The sequence below is a fragment of the Oryzias latipes genome, chromosome 16 (assembly GCF_053564925.1).
Source record: "Oryzias latipes strain Hd-rR chromosome 16, Olatipes_Hd-rR_3.1".
Classification (NCBI taxonomy): Eukaryota; Metazoa; Chordata; class Actinopteri; order Beloniformes; family Adrianichthyidae; genus Oryzias; species Oryzias latipes.
Window position 1 is genome coordinate 13494274 of NC_136252.1, and position 14159 is coordinate 13508432.

A 14159-nucleotide genomic window follows, 5' to 3' on the forward strand; every position below is an offset into this window, starting at 1 on the left:
GGGAAATGAAGGGTTGGTGGATTCTCTGGGTGCCTGCTGATTTATTACTGCTTTTTTCCTGAGATACAAAAGGTACATACTGCAACTGGTTATACGTTTAAAACAGTATCATTTCAATAACATTGAAGGCATAAAGTTTGTACAAGTACTTGAATTCCCTTACTCAATTCCATGTGTTCACATTTTAAACTGGGATAATTTACAAGGCATTTATGTGAGCTCCAAACATATTTCATTTCACATGCGTTTTTAGCAGTAAGGAAAACCATTTGAGTTTTTGGCTATAATGTGTGGAAAGGGACATCATAAATGGTATTTTATCCTGCTGCATTTTCTGTCGACTTATTTCTTCTCCTGCTCTTTGGACTTATCAGGATGGTCAGTTTGGTCTTGGCTCTTTCAGGAAGCGGAGGATCTCATCAATCGTGGCCTCCTGGTACTCATGAGACCATCTGGATGAGGAAGAAGCGGAAATGAATGCATTGAAAGAAAATGTATTTTGAAGATCTGACAGTTTCCTACTTTTACAGATTAAAGTTCTGTGGATAAAGACTACCATTATAAAACCACAAAAACAAACTATTACATCTGTTTAAACAATTCTAATTTCTTGGCAAAATACATGAAATGTTGCTTTATATGCTGAAAAAACTCAATTATTTCAACAACTGAAGGTTCTGATACTCACTTGATGCCATTGAAGTTGAGCATAGGTCTCATGTCTTCAGGTAATGCCGTGGGTTCAGGCCACATGAAATTATCCACGACAGGAACAATGTTCTTCTTACAAGCCAGGGCTGTGACTATTTCCTGCAACAAAAAAGACATTTTTAACTAAAAATGTTTCATCTGATGTTTAAAAAATAATTGCATCAATCATCACCAAATCCAAGGCTTGGTGACTTATTTCAGCAGTAATCAGAGTGTTGCCCTCACTATTTCATGAATGAAAAACTTTGTTACAGGATTAAAGACCAGATTAAAAAAACCACAAACATGAACCAAAAGACCTTCATCAAGGTCATGATCTCATTCTCAGAGGCATTCAGACATCAGTTATACACAAGACATTAGTTTCATGGACAGTTATTTAGCACCATTTTTGTGATGTCATACAATGGGAACACTTTCACATTTTGTTTAATCAAGTCTTTCACACAGTGTGTCATTTTTGGTCGGTCCAGGCGAGCATTTGGATGTTTATTTACATATGAAAGAAAGAAAACCTCTGACCTTATGCATCCAATCCTTCATGCCAGTGTCTCCCATGTATTTGTCAAGTGCGTTGGCTGACAAGACCAGGATGAAGTTCCTCGCCTGCTGCACACTCTGAACCAGTTTGCCCTCAAATTTGCCAGCCTCCAGGTTTTCCACGTCTATAAAGACACTGTATCCTCTGACCTGAAGGTGCACCTTCAGAAGACTAAAGACGACAAAAGGTTGTTTTTTTTAAATCATCTTATTCTTATGTCAACTAAAAAAGCAAAGCAACTTTCAGTCCTGACCTGGCCAGCTGGGAGCCGGTCGTCCGGCAGTAGCTGATGAACACGTCGGGCCCTGGCGGCTGCTCGTCTGTGTCGCATGGCTTGGATGGTTTGCCGCTGGCGGACAGTATTTCTGCTCTGTGGACTTCATTTTCTATGTGGCAGTCATACTGAAGGTAGTGATCATTGAGGTTCAGGACGGTGTTTCGATCGACTCCTGCCTGGACCATGCCGTAGGTGTACTGACGGAAACGAGGGTCCACCTCAGCCAGCCAGCCAGCCATGTTGTTTGGGTCGCATGCGGAGTAGTCTGCATATGATTTCAGCACTCGTAACTCTAGCAAAAACCTGGAGGATGATTAACAAAACACATTTTTACACAACACTAACTTTACACAAAGGTGCAATTGTCTTACCTCTCGCGGGTGAGACCTGCAGTCATGCCCAAATCAGAGCTGAGGTGTTGATCCGTCATGTTCAGAAGGAGATCTCCATCCACCTGAAGCTCCTGTGCAGCAACACACATCACCAGCAGACCAGTTAGCCTTTGGGCTCCGACATGTTACTGTTCTCCATGCCTTTTTCTTATGATTTTCCTGTCTTATTTACCTGGAAACGGTCACAATAAGCACTGAAGCCAACCTGCTGCAACCACACCCGCACTTCACAGGTTGTCCAGTTGGAGACGGATGAGAAGATTCTTTTGGGTACTTCTTCTCCCATCATGCTTAGCGCCTTCTTGGAAAGTGAACAGGCTGTCTCATTGGTGCAGTACATGATGATTCTTTTCAGGCTCTGAACTGCTCCGATCTCTTGAAATATCTTTGAATACATAAGACAAAACAAAATTTATGGTATCAGATGTAATTTAAAGTCTATGGTAAATGAGCCTCGCGCTCATACCTTAGTGTTGCGTTGACGGGACTTGATACTAGCCTCAACACAAATGTAAAAGGCTGCAATGCACTTTCCCTCCACTCTTGTGCCATCCAGTAAAGGCAAGAGGTGCTGGAGGTCAGATGCAGTCTTTCCCTGCATGCAATCGGTGTTGTTCAATAAACTGCAGGCAAAGTCATCAAGATCCAGAGATGCAATGAAAGGTTCCACCAGCTCCAAAGTCCCAGATTTCACCACCTCCCTCTCCATTTCTTGGTTTGCAGCCAGCATGGTCACAGCCAGGCAGGCGTGGAAGCGGATAAGCTCGTCTTGTTTAGAAAAAGCCAGAGGGAAGAACCACTCAGCCGCCTGCTTGTCAATCATCAACCGCTGACAGCGGTGGCCTCCGTAGATGGCACAGTTTGACAGCGCTACGGCACAGTGGCGCAGCACGGTGGGATCTGTGCCTCGACACCAAAAAAGGAGAGCACCCAGGGCCCCGTTGGAGATGAGGTGGACAGATGTTTCCTCTGTGTGTTTGAACATGTGCTGTAGGATGCCGGAGACACTGCGAGCCAGCTGAGCATCCTCTTGCTGTCGAGCCAGGTTGAGGATGACTCCCAGGCCCAGGCGTGCAACATAGTCCCTGTCGGAACAACCGTTTGCAATCAGACACCATCAAATACAAATACCGTTAATGAAAGGCATCAATCACACACAAAAAAATATCAGTGTGTTTAGTTTCAGAAAAGAAGGAGAAACATTTGCTAAAATTTTTACTCAAAGATAACATTTTAAGAATTTTTTAATGAAAAGTGTTCCCTAAAACTGGCCCAGAATTCTTTCTCTGAAGTGTTACCAGGCCAGCCGTGAGATGTAGTCTCTCCAGCGAGTCCTGGCTCTTCCCTGGGGGCCGCACCCAGTGGTACTAGCCCAGGGAAGCACCCAGGAGGCATCTTGAGCAGATGCATGAGCCACGTCAACTGGCACCTCTTGATGTGTACGAGGAGCGGGACCTCATTCTTTAGGTCATGCCCCAAAGCACATAGGTGAGTATTGGAACGTAGACCAACCAGTAAATTGAGAGCTTTGCTTTCTGACTTAGCTCTCTCTTCACCACAAGTAATGACTTTTAAAGAATATGGATAAAGCATGTTATCATATGGGCCACTGGCTTGTATTGGGTTGATTTTGATTTGATTTTTTGATTTGAAATGGTTTATTTCAAGCAATCAAATAGAAATAATACACAAAAACAATATAATCATCAGTTATACATTCATACGGTAACTAATCAAACTTAGGATAATTAGACATAATTAATAAATATTGCTTGAAAGGGAGTGGAAGGAAGCGAACTTATATAATCCCACCCCGTTATACTATAACCATTTTATTACAAGATTTATCAATATCCGGTTCCTAGGTTTTATCAGACAGAATTAATAATCATAAGGTATCAATAAAGCACATGCCAAAGATGAATTACTTAAGTACTACGTCAAAAATAACTATTTTAGAAATCAACATGGCAAATGCAGCATCTGAAATATATGCAAATTATGTTAAAATATAATACTATATCAGTAAAATAGACAACACTGTTTCAGGAATTTTCATAGCAAAAATTTCATCAAGTATCAAAAGTTAAAAACATGTGCAAAGTTATGCTACATTAGGAAAGATTTTTGAATCAATTTATCAATTTTAGGAGCTAGTGAAGTACTATCATCAAAAGTCAATCAATTTAACAATTTTCAAAGGTGATTAATCATTTGTTTTACTCTTTTTGTATTTTTCTTTTTTTTATATAATAAAGTAATGCTGTGGGGGAAAAATAAAAAGGGTCCATAAACTGTCGAATTGTCCAAGGTTGGCATTTCTTCTTTTACTGATAACAGCCGATTTTCTTGGTTTAAACAGTTAATAGTTTTCTTCCATGTTATGTCTGCAGACATTAGATTCAGGTCCATATCCTTCTTCAGCTGATATCAGCTGCGGTGAAAGTTGAGGTCAAGTTGTCTGCAGGTCAGAACTCTGCTGCTATTCAGGTTACGTCAGGCATACAGAGAAAGTGATGATTCCAGGTGTCATATTTCTTGAAATTATTTGGCTCTTTGATTTATTACTCCACGTTGTTTCAGACAACCGTAATCAAGCACTTCTCAAAGTCCTTCATGGTGTTCACGACCAGAACCTTGGACCGGTCCTCTGGACCGAGCGGTTTGACGTAAATCCTGCAGCCTTTAACCCAAGTGTTCTCAATCTGCTTACGCTTCCTGAGAAGCCGTGCATGTTTTGAGATTTCAGCATTCCTTCTGGTCAGATGGTCGTTCAGATAAACAGCCGAACCTTTCAGTTGTTTCCTTTGGTTCATCAAAGCTAGCTTGTGTTTGTGATTCACAAACCTGATGAGGATCGCTGGTTTATCCGTCTCCTTTCTCCTGGGGAGCAGGTGGCAGGTCTCCATGGTATTGAGATCCAGGGAAATCCCTTTAGATGTGAGAAATGAAAGTATTTGCTGTTCCAGCGACGCTGCACCTAACTCCGTATTAGAACTGCTAGCTACGCTAGCGCTAGCATTAGCAGTGCTAGCTCCTGCTGCACTCAGCTTCGCTCGAGGCTTGATTGGTACTCCAGTGAGAATGACATTATTCATCCTTACTTGCTGTTCCACATCGTCCAGTCTTTTCTCCAGAATCTCGACCCGGTTTTCTCGCTGCTCGTTTTGAGCCCGAAATCTTCGGAACTCTTCCATCATCTCCCAGAGCGGTGTTAGCTTAGCCGACACTTGATCCATAAAACTTTTCAGCGTTTCTTGAATAATGTCAAGAGACTTTTTGAGCTCTTCATATTCCTGGGGTTTCTTCGGGGGCATGGTCAGCTCTCTTCTTTGGAGAAAAATCAACTTTTTAAGTAATTTGAAGATAGTTGTATTCGCAGAGAGGCACGCCATGCGTCCTGCTGTATAACCCGGAACCGGAAAAATTGAAAGCCACCTCCCATTTTGAAAGTAAGTAGAGAAAAAAAATCCCAAATAATGTCATTGTACAGCTAAAGAATTGTTTGTCAGCTGTCAATCAAATCCCCTTGGTCCATGTGAGTATAGTATACATTTTTTTTTTCAAATTCACCCACAAACCTGCTGTCCTAAGGGCGGCTGGATGGCTCAGCTGGCTGCAAGTAGGACTGGCGCATGTGAAACCAGGGTTCGTTTCTCAGGTGGGGGCGATTATTCCAATGTGGGTCCAAGGAAAGACCCTTCAGCTATTGTCTAGTGCCTAACTATGTAGTCACAAGGGGGGCCCAGACTTGTATCTGGTCCCCAGGCTGGATATATTACAGAGTTGTGTCAGGAAGGGCATCTGGTGTAAAAATCTCTGCCAAACCACCTGTGCGGCGCATTGAAAGCTGATTTGCTGTGGCGACCCCTGAAGGGACGTGCCGAAAGGTGAACAGCTGCTGTCTTGAACATCCAAACACTAAAATATGTAGCTATTCTGTAAGTATGTGTATTTGTGTTGTATGTTTAAACGGTGTGAGACGGAAGTAAAAAGCTGCTAACCTTGTGTGCAACACATCCCCTAGTGGTCACATTATGAACTGACTTGGCTCTAGTTAACTCTTTGTTTCCCATGCAGTTAAAGGGTTGTTCCCCAATTTATATCACTCGCTGTGTTTGCTACTGATAAGTTTGTTTTTTGCAGAAAAAGCAAAAAATATATATCCTTAGCACACAACAAAACAAAGTTAGAGAATTTTGATATTTAAAGTCACATTTGTCATGTAGAGGTATCAGTAGCTGCTTGCCTTGCAACTTTTGGGTGAAAGTTTATCAATATTACCTGTTCTCTGAGGTCAGTATCTGCTCCAGGAGTTTTGCAGACTCATGGATGATCTCCACCTCAGGCGTCTTTTGGAGCTGCAGCAGCAGGAGCTCCAGGCCTCCATCCAGCCGGATCCTATTGCAGATTTCTTCAGCCACCTGACGTCCAACGGCTGGTAAAACCCAGGCCTCCTCCACCAGCTGGTAGATCTCTGCGACTGCCCTGCGGATCTCATTCAAGTCCGAGTTTTCTTGAGCTGACTTCAGCCTCTGGATGGCCGAGCACAGGGCCGGGAGGGAGGTGTTCAAGACCCCCTGGACGTTGGTGCTTAGCCCTGGTGAAACAGACTTGGGCTCGCTTCCTGTGCCGCTCCTCCATTGCTGGAGCTGGCTGACATATTGAATATGGGGAAAGTCTTTGGAAAGAGTCAATTTGGGATTTTTTGGTGCTGTCTTCAGCTTGTTTTTATCAGAAGAAGCCCTTTTTTGGGTCTTCACAGCAACTCTGCGGATAATTTCGTCCCTGATTTCAAAGCATTTCTTTCGAACGACACAGCGCTGTCGTCGTGCGAGAGAAATGGATACATTCAATAGCTTATTCTTTTTCTTAGCATCAAGGTTGTCAAGATAGTCACAAGTTCTGTTCTTCTTAGCCCTTATCTTTGACGAAATAAAACAAAGTGTTGCATTCGGAGCACGGCTTTTGGCTGCAGAGAACATGCCCATTACTGCCTCAGCGTCAATGTTGTGGCAACGGGCTGACTCGGTTTCTTTCCGGAGAACTTCATTGATATCCAGCTTGAAATATCGACTGTACTGCCTTTCCAGTGCTACAACAATCTGTGCCAGACATGCACTCATCATGGTGGCAAAGAGAGACCTATCAGCTGGCTCCATTTGGAGCTTCTGCACTGACGAAGCCTGCAGTTCCCCACCAAAGACGTCCTTTTTCAAGACTAATGTTTCCAAAGGAACCTCCACATAAGTCTTGATGGTTTCAATGACATTCCTCACAGTCTCAATCCCATCAACGTGGCTCACAGTCTGAGTAGCAGCAGCAGTATAAAATTTTGACATCCAAGGTCCAGACAAAAATATGCCAATTAAACCTAGCACTTGCATTTCTACCTTGCCAGTGGCTGAACCAAAGTCAGACAATAAGGCAGACTGCAAATCACTACAGGAAACAGTTCCTGTGGAGAAGAAGTTTAAGAATAAATCGTAGTGGTACATCAGCTGCTCACAGATGACAAACAAAACATGCAACCTGTTCCCCCTGTACCTTGGTAGAAGACCTTTAGGTAATCCAGACTTTTCTAAAAATGAAACAAACCCCCTAGGGTCACCTTTACCGTCTTTGTACCTAAATTTGTTGACAGCAAGAACAATATTTCCAGCAATGCAGTCGTTTCCTGACAGACTGCCTCTGACTGTCTCAGCATCCTTCAGAGTTGACCTGCACGATCTGGCTATGGTTTCTAACGGGTGCAGATGACAGTTCAGTTCATTAAATGACACCCCCCATGCCTCCTCTAACTGAGAAATAGTGGCGTGATTAACCGCACTACGATCAGTCAGTGTATTTTTTATATTGGCAATCATAGTTTTCCTGATATTTTCAAAATTACAATCATATATTTTAGTGTAAACATCTGCCACTCTATTTAGTGACTCCTGAATATGGAGCTGGTAATCTTCAGCAGTGCCACCAGGCAGGAGGTCAAGGGACATAATTAAACAATCACAGGCACTAGTGAAGTGGATTTCATTTACATGAACCCCTTCCTGGGTCGTAGCATCAAAACCCAACGTGAGCTCTTGGTTGCTCAACAAAAACTCAGCAACCTGAAAATCAGAGACAACACCCAATTCTCTAACCATTTGTTCCACAGTTGATTTACTAGGTACAGTATCAAGTGTAAAACCGGCCCTTTGTGCCCATTTCTGAATCAGACTGGGGATACTTCTGGTGGGTACATTATTCAAAATATGATCATAAACAACCATTCTAAGATCAAATGGATAGATTTTACCTTCTCTTACAAAGATTTGACGCTGTCTATTTGTCAACGCCTCCACCTTTTCCTGCAGAACAAGATTCTCATTTTCTAACTCCCTGATTCGTTGACTCTGTACATTAACCGTTTCCGCTGCAATGAGACCCCGGGAATCATCACTTTCCGCAGAAGCAGAAGTTTCAGCAACCTTTTTGCATTTACGATATTTCTTTAACTGCAAGTTCTTTTTCTTCTCATAAGACAACTGTTTCCTCAACGAAACTAATTGTTCCATGCCGGGTCCCCTTTTGATCTCTTTTCTCAACAGACATATCATGTCATTCTTCTTGGCAATTAGCATTTTTTTACGTTTTATGTCCTGGTTGAGGTATTTCACTTGTTGCACACGGCTTGATTTTAATTTCTCCTGCAAAGACTTCACAGAATCACGACATTTCTTTTTCATGTCAGATTTGGTCATCACTGCAAATGAAAGTCTCCTTTTGATTCTTTGGAACTCGGGAGTTAAGGCGATTCTCGGTGATGTTCGCACAGATACAGCAGGTGACTGAGTGGAGCTGGTGCATGATTCTTCCCCAGCAGTGAGCTCCGAAACAGTTAGAGGTGATAAAGTCATTATGGCTGGAGATGAGACCTCAAACTGAGACGTAGATGGATGAGACAATTGAGATTCATCTGAAACTGATGGGGCCTTATCAGGAGAAGGCTGAGCTAAGGTGTGCAAAGTAAATACTTGGTCACACACATCCTGAAAATGCTGCTTGTCACTTTCACGTGTGAAATGTTGGTATTTTCTTATTGTTTTTTTCAGCAAATAATTAATCTGCCATGGTTTCACAACAACATTTGATCCTAAGATCTTGGATATTTGCTGAATGGTGTGAGTAATTTTACGCTTTTGCTGGAAGAAAATGTGTAAAACATGCCCATTCCTCAATGGTGGAGCATCTGGGATGTTGCCATACTTCTCAGCAATAAATTCAACTACTAACCCAGGCTTCTTTGGAGGCATGCTGTTAAGCTCTGAAAGCACAGAAAGATAAAATATTAATAACTAATGGCAGATCCAATTTTACATAGAAATCAAATGTGAAAACACATGATGACTTAAGATTTTTTAAAAAATGAAAAGAAAAGAAAAATTTTACAGTCTGAAAAATAAAAAATTATAAAAATAATTATTAAAAATAATATATTTTTTAAAGTTCTTGATTAGGGTTTTTTTTTTAAATAAATAAAAATACAACGTCTTCCTGGCATTTACTCAGTTACATGTGCTCCTGTATGATTGTAAACAACGGTAGAAGCAAATCGCCTTGCTAGAAACCGACCACGTGACCACGAGACTCCAATCTAAACCTCTGTGAAGGCCTAAAATCAATCTACTTAAATCTCAGTAATCCAACGTTAAAATAACATTTAACTGTTGTTGATTCGTAAAAATAAGTCTTAAAAGTAAGTTCAAGCTGATTTTACATGGCGATTATAGAAAATAACAGAATTACGAAAGAGTATTGTGCGCCCTTTAAACAGAGAATTTCCATCATGGCGGAGGCGGCGGACATCCACAACGCGCACTTCCATAGTTAAAAAAGGTATTTGCAGACTTGAATTTTGTCATGGAATTTGCAGGAGATGAATAAAACACATATAAAAATAATTTAGTGGCAACATTATAATTCAAGATACTCACCTTAAAATATGCGAAGTGGTTTCTGACAACCGAAGTTTTTGCCGAAAAATTTAGGTAGTAATACTGCACGGTCAAAAAAGAAATGGGAAGGAAGTAAAACGACAAATATGTCGAGTAAGTTTTTAAAAGATTTGCCCAACTTTAGACGATCACTCGAGAAAGTTATGTCCGTTTGAACAGAGACTGGTCCTGCAGCCTCGCGTGTAGTCAAGCTCACTGTTGTGGCAAAGACTTTCACAGGTTCCCGGGGTCCTTTGGGGGTCCTTCGACCAATGATGACGTCACCCTACAGCAACATCTACAGCGATTTTACGTTTAGCGTTTACTACTTAGCGACGTCGTACCCATCTAAGGAATTTTAAAGGATTTGTTTTGGGTTTGAAGAGAATGACTGCAGTTTTTGTTTGAATGACATTGAGACGGTGGATCATTTATTCTTTAACTGTGGAATTATAAAAACATTCTGGGATGAGTTCTGCTTTTGGTATTCTTCCAAAATTGCAGTGCCAGTTTATTTACACTCAAAAAAAATTCTATTCGGTGTGGTATCATATAATAGACCAGAAAATACAGTTCTTAATATCCTGATATTGCAAGAAAAATTTTATATACACAAAAATAAATTTTTGAAGACCAAACTACTTTTTGTAACATTTCATAAAGAGCTCTGTTTTTACTTTCAATCACTTCATTATATGAAAAAGAAGAATGGCTTGAAATTGCTTAGTTTTGTTCAGAAATACAAACTTCACGAGTACCCCTAACTTATATTAGACTATTTAGATTGGTTACATGTTCCTTTATTTTACTTATCTGTTATTATCTATTTGTGTGTTATGTTCATTGTTTCTTTTTTTCCCCTATATTCTTTATTTTCTATGTTAATGTGTTATGTTTGGCAGTGATGATTGATCTTCGATGTAATGTTGATTACATTGTTATTGTTCGTTATTTAATGTATGATACCTCAATTGTCAAAAAAGTTAAAAAAAAAAAAAAAAACGGCGACGTCGTGGCAATTTACAGCCAATCAGATAGTGTGACGTCATCATTGGTCCAAGGACCCTGAAGGACCCCGAGAACATCCGGCAGCCTATGCACCTCCCTAGTATACTGCACAATTAAAAAAATAAGAGAGAGAAGCAGGTCAAACACAAATATATCAACAACATTTTTACCAGATTTGCCCGACTTTAGGTAACCTTCTGATAAACCAACTTTTGTTCGAAGAGACTTTTTTTTTTCCATCCATCTTCATCTGCTTATCCGGAACCGGGTCGCAGGGGCAGCAGACTGAGCAGAGATGCCCAGACTTCCCTCGCCCCAGCCACTTCCTCCAGCTCCTCTGGGGGGACCCCCAGGTGTTCCCAGGCCAGCCGAGAGATGTAATCTCTCCAGCGTCCTGGGTTTTCTCCGGGGCCTCCGCCCAGTGGGACATGCCCGGAACACCTCTCCAGGGAGGCGTCCAGGAGGCATCCGGACTAGATGCCCGAGCCACCTCAACTGGCTCCTTTAGATGTGGAGGAGAAGCGGTTCTACTCCGAGCTCTCCGCGGGTGACCGAGCTTCTCACCCTATCTCCAAGGGAGCGCCCAACCAGCCTACGGAGGAATTTCATTTCAGCTGCTTGTATTCGGGACCTCGTTCCGGTGAGTATTGGAACGAAGATCGACCAGTAAATTGAGAGCTTTGCTCTTCGGCTCAGCTCTCTCTTCACCACAACGGACCAGTACAGCGACCGCAAAACTACGGACGCTGCTCCAATCCGCCTGTCGATCTCACGCTCCGGTCTTCCCTCACTCGTGAACAAGACCCCCAGATATTTAAACTCCTCCACCTGGGGGCATAGAACCATGGCCTCAGATTTAGCGGTGCTGACCCTCATCCCAGTCGCTTCACACTCGACTGCAAACCGCCCCAATGCACGCTGGAGGTCCTGGCTCGATGAAGCCAACAGGACAACATCATCTGCAAAAAGCAGAGAGGAAATCCTGTGGTCCCCAAACCAGATCCCCTCTGACCCCTGGCTGCGCCTAGAAATTCTGTCTAGAAAAACTATAAACATAACCGGTGATAAAGGGCAGCCCTGCAAGAGTCCAACGTGGACCGGGAACAGGTCTGACTTACTGGCGGCTATGCGAACCAATCTCCTACTCCGGTCATACAGAGACCGGACAGCCCTCAGTAAAGCTCTCCGGACCCCATACTCCCAGAGCACCCCCCATAGGACACCATGGGGGACGCGGTCGAACGCCCTTTCCAAATCCACAAAACACATATGGACTGGGTAAGCGAACTCCCACAATCCCTCCAGTACCCTCGATAGGGTGCAGAGTTGGTCCACTGTTCCATTTTGATTTGAAATGGTTTATTTCAAGCAATTAAGTAGAAATAATACACAACAGCAATATAAACATCAGTTATACATTCATACAATAACTAATCAAACTTAGGATAATTAGACATATTAATAAATATTGCTTGAAAGGGAGTGGAAGGAAGCCAACTTATATAATCCCACCCCGTTATACTGTAACCATTTTATTACATGATTTATCAATATCCGGTTCCCAGTTTTTATCAAACAGAATTAAAAATCATAAGATATCGATAAAGCACATGACAAAGATGAATTACTTAAGTATTACGTCAAACTATTTTAGAAATCAACGTGGCAAATGCAGATCAGTCATCTGAAATATATGCAGATTATGTTACTTATAAAAGCCATTCATATGAATTAAACATAATACTATATCAGTAAAGTAGACACAACACTGTTTCAGGAATTTTCATAGCAAAATTTCATCGAGTATCAAAAGTTAAAAATATGTGCAAAATTATGCTACATTAGGAAAGATTTTTGAATCAATTTATCAAGTTTTGGAGAAAGTGAAGTAATATCATTAAAAGTCAATCAATTTTACAATTTTCAATAAGTGATTAATCATTTGTTTTACTTTGTTTTAATATTTTTTTTGTATTTTTATTTTATTTTATTTTTTTATTTTATAATAAAGTAATGCTGTAGGGGAAAATTAAAAAGGGTCCATAACTGTTGATTGTCCAAGGTTGGTATTTTTTATTTATTTACTGATAACAGCTGATCTTCTGGGTTCAAAACAGTTAATAGTTCTCTTCCATGTTATGTCTGCAGACATTAGATTCAGGTCCATATCCTTCTTCAGCTGATATCAGCTGCGGTGAAAGTTGAGGTCAAGTTGTCTGCAGGTCAGAACTCTGCTGTTATTCAGGTTACGTCAGACATACAGAAAAAGTGATGCATCCACGTGTCATATTTCTTGAAATTATTTGGCTCTTTGGTTTATTACTCCACGTTGTTTCAGACGACCCTGATCAAAAACTTTTCAAAGTCTTTCATGGTGTTCACCACCAGAACCTTGGACCGGTCCTCTGGACCGAGCGGTTTGACATAAATCCTGCAGCCTTTAACCCAAGTGTTCTCAATCTGCTTACGCTTCCTGAGAAGCCGTGCATGTTTTGAGATTTCAGCATTCCTTCTGGTCAGATGGTCGTTCAGATAAGCACCTTTCAGGTGTTTCCTTTGGGTCATCAAAGCTAGCTTGTGTTTGTGATTCACAAACCTGATGAGGCTCGCTGGTTTATCCGTCTCCTTTCTCCTGGGGAGCAGGTGGCAGGTCTCGATGGTATTGAGATCCAGGGAAATCCCTTTAGATGTGAGAAATGAATGAATTTGCAGCTCCAAAGACGCTGCACCAATCTCCGTATTAGTAGCACTGCTAGCTACGCTAGCATTAGCAGTGCTAGCTCGAGGCTTGAATGGTACTCCAGTGAGAATGACATTATTCATCCTTACTTGCTGTTCCACATCGTCCAGTCTTTTCTCCAGAATCTCGACCCAGTTTTCTCGCTGCTCGTTTTGAGCCCGAAATCTTCGGAACTCTTCCATCATCTCCCATAGTGGCGTTAGCTTAGCCGACACTTGTTCCATAAAACTTTTCAGCGTTTCTTGAATAATGTCAAGAGTCTTTTTGAGGTCTTCGTATTCCTGGGGTTTCTTCGGGGGCATGGTCAGCTCTCTTTTTTGGGGAAAATCAACCTTTTAAGTAATTTGAAGATAGTTGTATTCGCAGAAAGGCACGCCACGCGTCCTGCCGTGTAACCCGGAACCGGAAAATTGCAATTTAGATTGCAATTTGTTAATATCAATGACATTCTCCTCACTCAGTTGAGTTAAATTACACAAAATGTTTAATTTGGAAATTATTTCAGTCTGTTCTT

General features: G+C 41.6%; 1 long non-coding RNA gene and 1 pseudogene across 2 annotated transcripts in view; one reads left to right on the top strand and one right to left on the bottom strand.

Annotated features, from left to right (window-relative positions):
- Positions 1-21: 21 nt before the first annotated feature.
- Positions 22-10190, bottom strand: LOC144984572 (uncharacterized; annotated as a pseudogene). Its single transcript, XR_013648371.1, has 9 exons — positions 9898-10190; positions 6206-9227; positions 2388-3006; positions 2094-2306; positions 1901-1992; positions 1506-1832; positions 1234-1423; positions 689-810; positions 22-452 (listed from the first exon to the last, which is right to left on the bottom strand). The product of XR_013648371.1 is annotated as an uncharacterized LOC144984572 (transcript).
- Positions 9622-14159, top strand: part of LOC105357345 (uncharacterized) — a 28081-nt gene continuing 23543 nt past the window's right edge. The window contains exon 1 of the long non-coding RNA XR_002874926.2: positions 9622-9799. This is a non-coding gene — a long non-coding RNA (uncharacterized LOC105357345). The remainder of the gene's footprint in view (positions 9800-14159) is intronic.